At 25.9% G+C, this 16,581-nt stretch overlaps 1 long non-coding RNA gene across 1 annotated transcript in view; it reads right to left on the bottom strand.

The window, feature by feature from the left end:
• Positions 1–16,581, bottom strand: part of LOC107453389 (uncharacterized) — a 212,756-nt gene that overhangs the window by 73,779 nt on the left and 122,396 nt on the right. The window contains exon 5 of the long non-coding RNA XR_001585319.4: positions 3,479–3,544. This is a non-coding gene — a long non-coding RNA (uncharacterized LOC107453389). The remainder of the gene's footprint in view (positions 1–3,478; positions 3,545–16,581) is intronic.

Below are 16,581 nucleotides of genomic sequence, written 5' to 3'. Positions count from 1 at the left end.
ATTCCTATTTAGCACATGACAAAATGGATTAAAAAATCTTTTAAATGAACAATTTCCCAAACACTGTTAAAAAAATTCCTTTAAACTACAAAAGAAAATGTAGCAACTCATTTTTAAAAACATCTCACATAAAATTTGATTATTCTTTAAACATTTTGTTTAATACTTGTAATTGTATTATAAAATGTATAGGAATTTATTCACGAATATGTATTGTTACAAGTTTGAAGTAATTTATGTCATGGACAGAAATGTATAATATCGAACTTATATGCTCCCAAATACTTGAATTTTTCTATAAAATTTATGACAAGTTCAGGAATCAGTGTGTGAACACTCTAGCTATGAATACCACACTATACAAAATAAAGGAAGCTTTTAAGATAAATTTTACTATATGATTTTTAAACAATAGCAACAATTAACTTAACAGTAAAAATTATTTATATAATCTTCGATTCATTTTTATTATTTAATGTTATAATTTTCGAAAAACGTTTGAAGGTATAAAATCTTGACAATTATTTTATTTCCTCTAATTTTTCATTTTTCAATCTTAAATTTAATCAAAACCTAAGAGATAGTCATGGAGAATTAAAATTTAAAAAAGTAAAAGTTTTTTTTTAAAAATTTTTTTGAAAATTAAAAATAACGCGTTAATGAAATTTTATTTCTCGGAGATTATTTAACCAATCTTTTTAAAATTTTGTATTTTGTCATTGAGATTACATTGTTGAAAAGAATTCAAAATTTTATAATTTCTGAAACTTTTCTTGAATAATTGCTGAATTAAGTATTAAAAAATAATAAGTAATGACTTCTTTTGTTAGAACTTACTTTGTTGAACTGAGTATAAAAAATATTGCTTCGTGTGAAATGTTTAAAGGATTCATTAAAATTCAGAAAAATCAAGGTTTATATGGCTACACTGTTAGAGTATTAAACCCATTTTTTGAAGTATTGCTTAACATATTTTAAGTTTGATCATCTAACCTTGAATATAACTTCGTTTTTCGCACAAAAATCTTAGTATAAGGTCAAAAATAAATCATGGAGTCATATGGTTGTTTTGCGTAATGTGTAACTAGTATTTTAGAAATTAATTATTTTTAAGTATTTTAGAACTTTCTAAAAAAATTTTGCATTTTCCACTAAAAAATAAGAATTTTTAAACAATAAAATTTTTTAGAAATTTCTAAGTGTTTCACATTTGCTAGATCATTTGGACATTTTATTAACTATGCATTTTAATTTAAACAAATCAAAATTTAAATGAAAAAATTTTGATATTTAAAGTCAAAACTTGAAACTACTCTTAGTAACTTTTCACGTTTTTTTTAACTGACGTTCATTAATCAATTTTAACAATTTTTATTTTTTATTACTGCTAATTATTATTAACTGTTTTACATGTAACTTAATATTTTCTCAAATTTTAAAATTAAGTATCATCTTTATCGAAATTTAAAGATAAAGAAACAACTTTAGTATCTGAACGAGTAGTTGTCAGAATAGTTCAGAATTTCTTATCTGCAATTTATAGCATAGGTTCCAAAAGTTATTAATATTAGTATTAGTGCAAACATTTTTTCAAGGTTAAAGTGAAGTTTTGTATTAATGTAAGAGAATTTTTCCGAACACAAAAACCAGTATTGCTGATAACTTCCAGCATCAGCATTACAGTTCTGCTACAATAGTTTTATCATTTTCATCGTACTCATTCATTTTATCATTTTATTGTACTCATTCATTTTATCATTTTATTGTACTCATTCATTTTATCATTTTCATTTTATCATTTTATTGTACTCACTCATTTTATCATTTTCATTTTATCATTTTATTGTACTCATTATCAGCTATCTTCAGTACATTCCTCTTAGAAAAGGACAAAAAATTATAATATTGAATTGGATTATAAAATTTACTTGCAGTTATTTACCAAGAAAAGAAATTGCTTTTTGAAAGTAATATTCATGTAGTAAAATTATTATTTCTTTTTTTGTAATTTCAAAAGCATTTAATTTGTTCCTTCAGTTCAGTATTAAAGTTCTCAAGATCAGTATATTTTACAACCATTGTATCAAGTATAAATTTTAGTAAAAATGTATCCTCAAACGATGTTTTAAAAAAGTTTTTAGAAACAAAAACTCCGAGTTACTTCATATCGAAAACTGTTTAAGTTATCCACATTTTCTTTCCTTGGCGTGCGCCTACCAATTTTTTTTCCTTTTATATGGACTCTCACCTCGCTTCTTTCTTTATAGATCCTCTTCCCACCTCTGACACACGCTTAGTTTTTTTTTGGAGGAGCTCTTTTTTAGATATTTTTTCATTCATACTTGGCCCGATGTTCGAAAATGCTATATAGGATGAAGGAAAGATCTATATGGGGGGAAGGAAGAATAAAAGGTATAAAAAAAAGGCTGTTGCAAAAAATAGGTGTCAGAAAAGAAAAACTACAAGAGGACTTTTTCACCGATATTTATAAGAGTAGTGTGCTACAACATTTCCTTTTGCTACACCCTTCTCCAAAGTCGTTGACCCTCCAAAAAAAAAGTGGATCGTTTATCATGGGTCGCGCGCCCACCGACAAATTTAATAGTATATTCACCTTTTTTTCACTTCATTGTGAAATATTTACATATTATTAATGTAAAAAATATATTAATAAAAATAAATATATAAACAAAATATTATTTAGTATATCATCTAATATTTATAGAGTTGTAAATCACTTGTACTATAAGACTGATTTTTGTTCACAAAACTCTTGTACTTCTTAATTAAAAGCAAAAGAAAAAGCTTTGAAAAAACTCAAATATTGCTTGTCTCGTCTGTCAACAACTTAATTCTTAATTCATTAATCATTTATAAACAATTGTAATTTCTTATTATCATTCAAAAATCCTTAATTAATTTTCTCACCAATTCTTAATATCAATCAATAATTTTTATTATTTATTGATTCAACTATTAGTATATTATCAATTAACTCATTTATTACTGCAGTCATTAAGTCTTTGCTTCTGTTATCAAATAATTACTATGATCATTTACACAAGCCATAAAATATTGAGGGATAGAAACACTTTTCGTTAAACATTTATTTACTCATCACGTTATAAATTCGCTCAGTATGTACCTTCTCAAACGATTAGTTAGTTTTCATTCGACATTCCATTCTTAAAATAACTTAATTAGTTCAAGACTTCATTTATTTCATCGTCGATTATATTCGATATTCGACTGTATTCATTATTAATTCAGTGTCGTAACTAACACTAACACATTAAAAAAAAATTATTCTTGAATTTCCTCTACTAAATTTCCTAAATTTTCCATTACTAAATATATTTTAATGTTCATTAATTTAGTAGAAAATAATCGCATACTTAATTTATTTGCATATTTATTCGCTTACACTGTAGAAATCATTTATTACATTCTAAACAAGTTAAAAAAATTTGAAACTCACCTCAAACAATTAGATCACATTGCAAACATGAGATTAGGAAAAATTTTGGTTGCCAGACTTCTTTTCCTGCAATAGACATACACATAAATATCGCAAAGTAAATGTACAGTGCGCAAAATTAAAAACGTACCACCTTGAATTATTTTCGTTCTTATGATCTGATCTTGGTCTGGATCTCTGATCTGGAACGATCGGGATCATCGCTATTCCGGATAACTGATTTTTCTGGTTTTCTGAATCGCTACAAAAAGCCGTTTTTTTTTATTGTTAAACCCAACTTAAAAAAATTATATTTGGAAATAATCTTAAAAAGAAGAAAAAACGAAGCAATACACTAATGATTATTTCCAAAATGATGGCAAGGTAAACATCTTTTCAAAAAGAAAGAAAAATCCTAAAATCTTATGAAGAAAAAAAAAATTTTTTTTTAAAAAAATGGCGGAAAATTTATCGAATTTCGTTCCGGTTTTTTGGTTTTCCGGTTTTCTGATTTCCGGATAACGGGTTCCGTACCTTTCTCTGAATAAGCATACCCTTTTTCGACGGATTCAGAATTTTGCTCCCCAAAATATAGGGAGCTTCATTAGGTGGACCTAGTTTGTGCCGTAAAATTCTGGTTGTTTAACCGTATTAGGTGAAAGTAGTTTTAAAAAAAGGGTTTTTCACAAAGTTAGCAGTTTGTATACCATCTTATTTATGGTTATTTGACTGCTTTGTTTGAATATGATAAAATAACAATTAAATAAATTATTATTTAACCATTGTTCCTGAGAAACAAAGTTCTACTTAGTGGTATCGTATTTTTCATTTCAAATGATCAGTTATTTTTTTAAAAAAAATCTGAACTCAATGTCTTTCAAAATCATTTCCTGACATTGGAATTTTATGTATTAAAATTGGATTTTTATGTACTTTACAATTAAAATTCTTTATCCTTATTCAATTTCACCATAAATATTGTTTAAAATGTAAAATAAATTGCTTTCTTTCAAATTGCGTTTCAAGTAAACTGTCATTATAGAGGAACAAAATTTCTTTTTGATTTGTATATGTTTGTTTTGTATTTCACTACAGAGAAAGTCCAATTTCACGTCTAATTTTAGAATTTAATTTGTTAGATACGTTCATTAATTTGTACATAGAAGTGTGAACTTTTAACTAATACGATACGAGTAAAATAAATTCTTTCAATTTCTTTCAACTTGCCATTCAAGTAAACGGTCATTACAGATGAACGAAAAAAATGCTTTGATATGCATAATTGGTTAAAGTGAATTTTCAATTTTCCATCTAATTTTATAGTTTAATTCGCACGATACACTAATTAATTTGTATATGAAAAGTGCGCTGTCTTACCACTGAGAGGAGTTAAACAAATTGCTTTCTTTCAAATTACCATTCAGGTAAACGGTGGTTATAGATGAGCGAAAAATTGCTCTGATTTGCATAATTAGTTAAAGGGAAAATTCGATTTCACGTCTGATTTTATATTTTAATTCGTAAGATATGATAATTAATTTGCATATAAGAACTGTGCCCTTTTAGCCACTAAGATAAGGGAAGTGCGCACTTTTAACTATAAAGATCGTAAGGAAACAAATTACTTCCTCTCAAATTGCCATTTAAGTAAACGGTCATTACAGATGAACAAAAAAATGGTTAGATTTGTATCATTGATTACATGAAAATCCAATTTCACGCTTAATTTCATAATCTAATTCGCAAGACACACTAATTTGTATATAAGAAGTATGCTTTTTTTAAGATCGAAATAAAACAAATCGCTTTCTTTAAAAATACCATTCAGGTAAACGGTCATTATAGATGAACGAAAAAAATTATTTGATATGTTTAATTTTATGTCTCGCCAATAAATTCATTAAACTGTTTCTTAATCAAATTGGTTAAATTTTAATTTTTTGTTCCATTTAAATCACTTTATTACTTTTCTAAGAATGCTAAGACGTAGAATTAGTATTGAGAACAAAACTAGCATTATTAGCAAATTTATATGTAAGAAAAACCATTCTTAGTTGTATATTAAAATGTTTGTATTTTATCTTTATTTTATTGTAAAGTTAAAAAAAGAAAATTAATCGTAATATTTAAAATTCTCCAAAAGAAAAAGCAATTTTTCTCCTCATTGCTATATATTTATAACAATATAACAGTTTCAAAGCAGTGCCCTCTATTGCCAATGTAGTGAAGCAAATACATTTTTTCTGGATAATTATATATCCGAATATTTTATAAATGTTTTCATTATATAATATATCAAGAAACGTAAAACCTAGATGTCGTTATTTCATATTAAGTTAACATTCGTTTCATAATTGTTTATTAAACAAATTAATTTAAAAAATAATAATAATAATTTACTTAGCTGTATCCGAATTTAAATCTGTCTCAAAAATGAGGGAAACGAATTCAAGATTAGTTAAGTTCAGTTTTAAAACTTTTTTTTTTATGAATAATTTAGATGAAGCAATTTTTTTTTGCTTGGAAATTTTGATTGCGTACTTTCTTTTAAAAATAGTTTTAATTTGAAATTAACTTTTATAAATAGTGATGTGGGCTTTTAAAGATAATTAAGACTTATTTTTATTTAGAAATAAGAGTTTTTATCAAAATACCGCTATAAAGATCATCTGTCATTAAGAAAATATAACAAAAAAATCAATTATATTCGATATTATCAACTTAACAATACATAATTCTTTTTAGAAATATTTCTTCATTTATTTATTTTTTGAAAATAATTCTTTGGTAAAAAATAATTGGCTAGATTTTCAACACCAAATTTTTTCTATATAGTATGTATAAAATTCCTAATATAAATAGGATAATAGTTCACAATATATTTATGTAAATCATTTAAGTAAAGCTTACAAACTTAAAAAACGAACTTTGATTTTATTTATAAAAGTTATATCATTTATTAAAGTTATTTAATGATCATCGATTATAAAATACAGGCTTTAATTATCTTTCCTTTTCAAGGTAACTTATGAATGAAAACATGGTGTTCAGACATTTGATAATTGATAGTGGATAATAATACCGTATATAATTTTTAATGTGACCTATTATTCTTAGGTTTTATTCATGAACTATTTTCTGCCATGTCGTGTTGAATATAAAATTTGCATGCAAACTAATAAACTGAATAATTGAATTGATTCTAATTTACTTATAATATTTGTATCATTAATCCTTAACTGTATTTCCTTGAACCGTATAAGCAATCAATATAACAATAACCTGTAAAACTGCTTTGATAAAGATTATTACTTACTGCACGATCCTTAAATTTTGTTTTCTAGGGTCCTTATGAACTTGTAAATATGCTTAGTTAATTAAAATATAATTTACATAAAGATTTACATTTAAAAAATGAGATATATTTTTTTTATAAATGTTCTATATTGATTGAATATATTTAAACCAGGATTCCCAATTTTTCTAAAAAGCTTTACGCATAAACTTTGTTCTTTTAAACTGTAATAAAACCTTGCACCGCATAAACGATAATCTATTTAAATGCACTGTGCGCAAAATCATACAAAGTACTATAATTACTGAATAAAATAAATTAGAGTATAAAAATGGATTGAAAAATTATGTAAGGTGAGATATAAACTACTTTGCGAATTTTGTATCGTTAATTATTTTTGGTGAGTCCAATGTTTTACATAACGCTCAAAAAATTTTTTTTTATTAAATTTTTTTTCTAAGTTGCAGCGAACATAGCAATGAAGTATGCGAATATTTGAATTATCAATGAACTATGAACTTATTGATGTGTTCGAGTCATATCTTATTTGAATATTATTTTTAATAGATAATTTTTATTCGCGTAGCTTTTTCTTGTACAAATTTTTTAGCGAATATTTGTTTTAACATTCGTTTGTTTGTTTGATGTATGTCCATAAAATTCAAAAATTTTCTCTCGCAGTTATACAGGTGATTCATTGATGGCAACTGCTGAATAATATTAGTGTCTAAAAGAACTTTATTTAGAATTTAACCTACAAATGTTGGCATTCAGCGTGACTGACAATAAATATTGAATAAAACTTATTTGTTAAGTATCTTTCTTTCTCCTTTAAACCATAAAATATCAACACCCAGCATGCACTGACACTGAAATTTTTGGAAAATTTGTCTGTTAATTTTTTTTTTTTTTGCCTGTCCCTCAAATGTCAATATTCAGCAAAGTGAGCCAATGAATGTTTAGAAAATATTGGAATATTTAAAATGCCCTGATACAGAATGTTTATCTTTTTTAATTGTCTTTATTCTTTACTTAAATCTGCTAGTCTCGGTAGAATGAAGATCTGGAAAATTGAATAAAATTTGTGTTTTTGCATTTATGCATTTTTCACATGCAGTAACAAAAGTCGATATTTAGTGAATATTAAATAAAATTTAATGAATAAGCAAGGAATAAATACATTTGTTAAATATCTTTATTGCTTACTTTCTCAAATAAATATCGAAATTCACCATCAACCGTCGATGATTTTTGAATAAAATTTGGTTGGTATATATTTTAAATTCTTACATGTATGGCAAATGTCACCATTAATCATGTACTATAGTAAACATTTAATGAAATTGTGTTAATGAATGTCATTATTTCCCTCTTTCATATGCACCAATAATTCAGTCAGTGTACATGTAATGTCGACTTTATACTTACACTAGTGCTGAATATTGAACAAATAAAACTTTATTTAATTACTGTTCTCTTTAGAATCTTGCCTATGCATGCTGAACGTCGACATTCAGCATAAACTAATTTTGAATAATTAATAAATCATAATCTTAACGCAGTTCATGGTGAATGTCAACATTCAGCATATTCTAATGCTGAATGTTGAAGGAATTCACTTAGTAGTAGTTTTTGTTCTTCTTACAATAACGTTAGCTGTAACATGCTGAATACAGAAATTCAGCATTCACTGTTGATATTTTAGAATAAGTAACCATTATTGTTTGTTCTCCTTAGAATATTTTTATTAGTGTATGCTGAATGTTGACATTTGAAGGTGTGATTGCCAATGGTGTTTGATAAATATTTCAAAGATTTCACAGAGCGACTATGTTAAGTTCTACATCTACTTATGTTGATCTTAAACAGTGAAAAGTATGAATAATAACTCATATCTTGGGGTCTCTGGAATCCTAACAATAGTTCTTTAGAGAACTTTTCAAGGTTTAAGTGTTTTTGATGGGAAAAATTCATCTAAAATGTAGAGGGAAAAACCCGGAAGCAGCAAAAATTTGTATTTTCAAATAAAAAATAAAAAAAATGGATTGCTTAGGCTTTTAGTTGTGCTAAGATATGGTGTTGAGATCTTTCAAAAGTTGCGTCAGCGATTGCGACCTTGAAGAGTGGGGGATGGAGGAAGGTTAAGTTCTTAGGTGCGTCACCTTTTTCAAGGTTCCTTCCTCCTTCTCAATCGCGGAAGGTGCCAGGGGTAGATAGGAACTTACTTTTTTATACCGTCTCGAGACCTTTTTTTTTGTATCGAAGAAAAAAGTTGTTAAAAAAAGTATCGTGATTTCCGGTACTTTTCCGTTCTTTGACCTGTTAAGAAATTTAGGATGTTTACTTTTTATCACCACATAAATCATTTTTTTTTTCAAACTATTTTCTTATGTGTACGAAAATATAAAAGAAAAACTGTATTCAATGGTGAATATCACGAATTTTGGCAATTCCATGTTTTTGAAACATATTTATTTCTGAAAGTTATAAGAAATGGCGTTTCAAGGAAAAGGATTAAATTTTCGAATAAAAACTTGGAAGCGTAAAACACTGCTTCATATACAACTAATTTTCAAATATTTTAGTCGCATTAAGTATTTTATTGATAAATAATATGAGATAGCTAAAAGTTACTTTACAGCAGTGTTTCCCGAAGTGTGGTACGCGTACCCCCAGTGGTACGGGAACAGTTTAGCGGGGGTACGCGTTCTTATGCGAAATATCTTGCAACTTATTTAAAAACAAAGCTAGTCATGAAAATTTACGATTACGTATTTTTCTATTGGCTATTTTTTGCAGAGTTAACAGTTAATAATTAGTGGTGTCAACAGCTAAATGTGTTTTTTTTAAAGCTTTTGTTCAATTTTTTTTATCACAGCAAAAGCAATATCATCCTTCTCACTGATGCCAATAAACTTATTAACAAAATATAGAAAGAAAAAAAAGTATATTTTTAAAAAAATATATTCATTTTTTTTATTAGTGACACACAGCGTTACGAAAAATTTAGAAAGGGTACACAAAACTCATAAGTTTGGTAAACACTGCTTTACAGTATTTAAGAGGAGTTAATAGTTTAGATAATTTAAGAGAATTTAACAAAGTTTAATATTGTTTAGTAATTTGAGACATATCTAAGTGTATTTTTATAGTTTAAATACTATAAAAAATTTCAAACTTATTCACAGTTCAATTCATTCACTGTTTCTCATAGATAAACATATTTATTTCTAAAAGTTCTAAGAAATGGTGGTTTAAGTAAAAGGATTAAATTTTCGAATATAAACTTGGAACAGTAAAAGTCTGCTTCATATACAATTCATTTTCACACTTAATATTTGCAAACTATTTCAATAATAAATAATATAGGCTAGCTGAAGATAGTTGGTTCTTATTTTGAAGTATTTAAGGAGAGTTAATAATTTAAATAGCATAGGAGAATTTTACTTTTAATTTTATTAATATTGTTTAGTAATTTAAGACACATCTAAGCTTATTTTTATGGTTTAAATACAATACGAAATTACAAACTCATTCACTGTTCAATTCATTCACTGGTTTTCATAGATAAACATATTTATTTCTTAAAGTTATAAGAAATGGCGTTAAGTAAAAAGATTAAATTTTCGAATAAGAACTTGAAGAGTAAAATTCTGCTTCACACACAACTCATTTTCACTTTTATCAGTTGTAAAAAGTCACATCACATTTCACAGTCATTGTCAGTTCACATTTTTCAGTTGCATATTTAAATAATAAATAATATAGGCTAGCTGAAGATTGTTTGTTATTTTGAAGTATTTAAGAAGAGTTAATAGCTTAAATAGTTTAAGAAAATTTCATTTTTAATTTTATTAATATTGTTTAGTAGACACATGGAAGCATACTTATATGGTTAAAATAAGAGAAGAAATTTCAAGCAACTAGTCACTGTTTTTCAGTTCTGAAATTTTGAACCACTTATTCTATTTAAAAATATATACATGAAAAATGTGATCCCTTACGTTAATTAGTAGTTCTTAATAAGTTGGTTCTTAGTTCTAAGGTTAGAGTAGCTTCAAACCACTGCCTTATATATTTATATATATTAGTTTTTTTTTGTTTGAAAATAACTTTGCACCAATTGAAAGACAAAGATATTTGGCAATGTACTTCGTCACAATTGGGCACATTTCCAGCTAAAGCATCTTTATTTCAATTTTATTAATCTTACAGTTTTACTCTCCTAAAGTATCATTTTTATCAAATCTATATACAATTTCTTCACTTTCTTCAAATTTTCTAAAACTATTCATACATATATCTTTTTTTTTCTTTCCTACCTTCAGGATATATTTTTCAAACTGAAGAGCAAAAAGAAAAAGAAAAAGTGAGACATTCACGCTTAGCAAGGCACCCACTAACAAATTCCCATATCGTCAGAGAAAAAGGATAGAACACTTTCAATCACAAAGCGCGTATGAAAAGGCAAAACAAAAAGAAAGAACAATGAATACACGTTGAAAAGACTCTATAATACATATACAAAAAGATATTTGGAATGGAAGTAGTTTTTCGGAGTAGTGCTGTCCTCTTTACTCGCGAGACCATAAACTCGCGAAGGAAAACGATTATAAATGAAAGAGATGTTAGCGATTCCTAGTTTTTGCTTTTTCAGCCTCACAAGCGTCTCCTGGGGAAAAAGTCAGACCTGGAAAAAGTGAGAATACTTGAAGTGTGTATAGCGACCCCTGGTGGTGGATTGAAGAACTTTATATATTAAAAATAAAAAGTTGGGGAGAATTTTATACAAAGTATATAAAATTCGTTTCATGGGAGTTTATCCGTGTTTTTATTATTCCATTCCCAATATAAAATATTATTGAACCTATTTAGAAGACTCGATCTTGAAACTTTTTATTGACGGTGGAAATCTAATATTTTATGGGTCAGTTTTTCATAAATAAGATATTTTATAAAGTACAACTAAAAAATTGAAAAAAAAAATTATGATATATATATTCAAACGCAAATTAGCTGTAACTAAGACTCCGCAATTTAAACTGTATTTTTTACTAAAATAGTTTAAACTTTCTAAATTAGTGGTCATGAATAAAAATTAGAACAAATGTTACTTGAAATGTTTTTATAAATATATTTTTTATTAACGGAAAATAAATAAATAATTGAAAATGAAAATTTTCATGAAATTTAATGTAAAAAATGTGAAATCAAATGATCGTATTTAAAACTGATTCACAAGAGAAAACTTAACATCATTTCATGATACATTTGTTCTAGAATTTGTCATCAGATAATATCAGAAGTAAAATTGTTTTTAAAATATTTGTTATGCAAAGAACATTTTATAAATATATGTAGTTGAAAAAATGTATTAAATAATCTTTCCATTCGTTTTTGTTTCTGGAAAAATGAATTTTAAATTCGTCTATTAAGAGAATAAAGAAATTCACTTGAATAAATCACTTGTATTGGATAAAGCTCACAAAAAAGTAACTAGCGTTAAAAATGAAAAATATTTTTTTTATGGTTTTAAATATCCATAAATAAAGTAATTAAATGCAAAGAGAACTTATTGAACTTGAAAAGGTCGACTACATGGAAACTATTGACTTTAAAAACATTTATTTGTATCTAAAACTTTTCAGAATTATTGAATATTATTAAGTATTAACTTTTATTTAAAGTTTTAATAAATAAGTTCATTAAATGTGAATTTGAAAAAATAAACTCTTAAAAATCGGTACATCGTCGAGGTATAATATCGGTACTTTGAACCACACTAAGGTACTAAATTAGAAATGCAATCAAGTTTAAGAATAGGTACAAAAAAATTTCAACTTAGCAGATTGAACGATTTTATGTATAAAGTCTCTATAAAATTTCTAATAGTGTTTAACATCATGATATTTGGTTTAATGATGTTTTCTTTTTTTGCACAATATTATAAGATTTCATACGTTTTAATTAAACGCTGCAATGTAAATTCATAAATGCTGACTGCAAATTTAATTAAATTTGCAGTCAACGCAAATAATGTTGTGCAAGAACAAAAAAAATATCAAATACGGAAAAAAATAAATTTCACAATCAAATACTTACTCATAGAAATTACTTCAACAACGAAAAGATTATTTTAACTATTAACACTATTTTATTAGTAAGAATATAATTATGAAGCTTGCCTTTTATCTAAAAAAATTAGGACATTTTCAAATTCTTTCTTTTTTTTTAAATTTACTTTTTATTAAATAGTTTTTCATTTTTGTTTTTGGAAATATAAATATTTTCTTCAAACCCAATGGTGAAACAAAAGAAAATACCGGGATGGATTTTTTGGATGAAAATTGCTGTTAGAGGTTATTAAATTTTTAATTGCATAAAAAAATTTAAAAATGTATGCACTTTGAAGGTAATGCTAGTAAAGCCATCAACTGTGAACAAGTGATTTAATATAATCGCAGTTTTACTTCTTTTTGTGGAGAGATTAATTAGAATGAATGCTTACAATTTTTATCTGAGCAACTCTTATCATCAGTATAAGGTCACCTTACAACGCCTTTTATCATACAAATTTAGAATTTAACGAGAAGAAAAAATAATTAAACTTTAGTTTCCTTTGGATTAATTTTATCCTACTATTTATAATTAGAACTGGTACATCTTTAGTGCAAATTTTGCTTTTTTGGAATTTTTTTTGTAACGCTTAAAAGTTTTGATAATTGACAGAGCTTAAATTCTAAATAAACCTTTTTTCCATTCCTTCAAGTTTTATTAATACTTACCTGAATGCTTGTTTGTTCTACGGAGTGTTAAAAGTTAATAAACAATAAATCGGTATCAATAACCGATACAAAATCATTCACAGAACTCAAAGTCTTATAAAGGCTACATTAATAAATTAAAGTAATTTCAATTTTTTGCCATTCCTGGTGCCTTCACGTTATTAGATTAAGCATTAAAGATTCTTACAAGATTCAGCAGATTTTGGAACTAATTGCTTTTGTGAGCAACTACGAATCTTATTAGCTTCTCTTAGTAAGCACAATTTTCCGTTTGAAATCTATAAAGGATTCGGATAATGCCAATATAAGTTTGACTCTTTTCTTTGGCTATATTTTGAATTTTTCACTGTTTGTTTCCCACATAAGTTTAAGTGTTTCAAAAATTTACTTGAAAAACTTTCAAATATAAAAAAATGTGCTTAAAAGAAATAAAATTTTCAGCATAAGAAATTTTTTTCACTAAAATTTTATTTATTGATTCTTATTGTTATCTAGGAGAGAAATTGTATAAAACAACAGGAGAGAGTGTTAAATCTTCTGAACAGTTTTATCATTTTTTTTATTTCATGCAGGAAGAACATTGAAAAAATTCCAGATAAAACTACGGTGAAAAGTACTGGCTGCCAGAGTACCGGTATTTTTTGCAGTAAAGTCATTTTTAACCGGAACACGTTAACGAACAAAAAAATCGTACAATAATTAAAGTAATTTTTGCAGTAGGAATTACCATAAAATCACTCTAGTTAAATAAATATTACTGTAAAAATTACTGTTTAATATTTTACAAATGATGCATCCAAAGTGCCGATACTTTTTACCTCAATTTGATCCTTAATTTTTTACAGTATATCTATCTATGAATCTTGTACGATTGAGTGCTACTCCTCGAATAATTCTGTTTTTGAGTTCTATACTTCATTAATTTTAATATTCATACAAAATAAAACTTATCCATAAGTTGTATCGTGTATTAGAAATGCAACGCAATATTTAATACAGGAATTTTAATATTTTTAAAAGAAGCCAAATGATTACAAATTATTGATATCTTTTTATATTTTATCTTCTTGCAAAAAAAAAAAAATTTAAAAGAAAGAAGAAAAAAAAGGTAACAGCTACCACTATTATTTCGGGTAATCAACTTTTAGGGAAATTTTATTTTGCTGCAACTTGACTTAGAAACTTGAGACATAGGCTTAGAAACTTGAAATTACAAAAATGTGCAGAAAAATGTGCAAGAAGTACGATAAAATAAAATAATATCTAAGATTTGATTAGTAGTTTAAGAATTAGCAACTTTTAAAATGTAATTAAAAAATACCATATGTTCTGATTTACAACCCATTGAAATACAAATACAAAACTGAAATTTGACGTGCTGATCGATTTTTATTTGTAAACTAATGCAATTCTTTTTTTCTTTTTTTTGAAATCCGATTTGCTTGAAAGTCATTGCAATTTTAGTGTTTTTTCACCCCTTTTTTTGATTCAAAAAAACTATTTATCAATTGTTGAAAAATGATTTGCTCATCTCTCTCGAGATTTTCCTTTTTTGAGTTCGCATTTAACTTGTTATTAAAAGTAACAAAAAATAAATAAACAAAATGAAAGAAAAATTATAAGCGAGAGAGAGAGAGATTAGATGCTGTTAGTTATAAATCTTAAGATTTGATACAAAATATTTAAAAATATAAATCGAAGAAGAATTATATCATAATAAAATCTCAATAGAAGGAATTTAAGCTTTTATAATGATATAAGATCATTGTTTTATTAGATTGTAAACAAGTAAAATTTCTTCTAATTTAATTTCTCTTGAAACATTAGCCGATCTGTATATCGAAGTTAAAATGTTTTTTTATTTTCAATTAAAAATCAGCATGTTTCAAATCTAATTAATCTTTCATTTTGTTTTGATTAACGTATTGAAAATGTTTTTACATAAAATTATAATAATTATATATTTTTTAAGCAAAATAATCATTTAAAAAATAATCTCAACTTTAAAGAAAACGAAACGATAAAGAAACGAAAATATATCACGGAGTTGATGAGAGGAGCGACTAGTAGGCTTAGTCTCATACTATATTGAAAAATAAAGCATTTCGCACAATTTAAATAGTTTCAAAATGTAAAGTTCTTTGTTTAAAAAAAAGTTATATTAATACAAAAAAATTAATAGTTAATACACCTTAACAACAAATTATGTAAGATAAAGTTATTTTTCATTTTTTTTTTGGTAAAATATGTGAAAAATTAAAAATTATTCAAGAATAATAAAAGAAATATCGAACCCCATTTATAAGTATGTGTTCATGCACTTATGTCCCATATTTATGCATTTAATGTTAAAATACATAATTTTATTAGAATCAACTTATATCATACGTTGTTTTAAAGGAAGACTTTTTTTTAAATATCCCACATGTTTCAAATGCAACTTGCTTAAAAATGTATAAATTGTTATGCCTTTAAATTGACTCATTAAATATTTTACTTACCTTTTTAAGTAATGTGGGAAACAAATTTAGTAATAATAAAATATTACTCATTTTTGCAACATTGTTTTAGATTTTTTTTAAAGAAAAAAAAAGAAAAAAAAAGTGTGTTATTTGATGTAAGAACTTATAATTCGAAGTCATGTTTTCACACATATGGCGTATTTTTTAATTACGAAAAATACTTTATTTCATACTTGAAATTATTATGGGTTTTGCAAATCCAATGTAACAAATATATACAAAAATTGCACTGCAAAATTATAATCTCTCTTTATTTTACTTTAATTTTTCTAAAATTAAAATGCTTCAGGGATAAGAAATAAAAGACTTCCCATTAAGATCTTAGCTCCTACCTCGCACTGATCACAATAGGGTCTTACAAAAGCCTCCCTTGTAGATGGATCAGGATTGAAATCTTTGCCATCGAGCTAACCGTGGGAGGTTTTTTCGGTTTTCCTCTCCATGTAACACTAATGCGAGTTAGTTTAATCTTTACATTTGAAATCCACGAAGGTTTGCTTGTTCTAATGTTTGATTCAATCC

The sequence above is a fragment of the Parasteatoda tepidariorum genome, chromosome 1 (genome assembly GCF_982258835.1).
Source record: "Parasteatoda tepidariorum strain Cologne lab strain chromosome 1, Ptep-v5.0, whole genome shotgun sequence".
In the NCBI taxonomy this organism is placed as follows: domain Eukaryota; kingdom Metazoa; phylum Arthropoda; class Arachnida; order Araneae; family Theridiidae; genus Parasteatoda; species Parasteatoda tepidariorum.
This window is presented reverse-complemented; position numbering and strand designations above follow the sequence as displayed.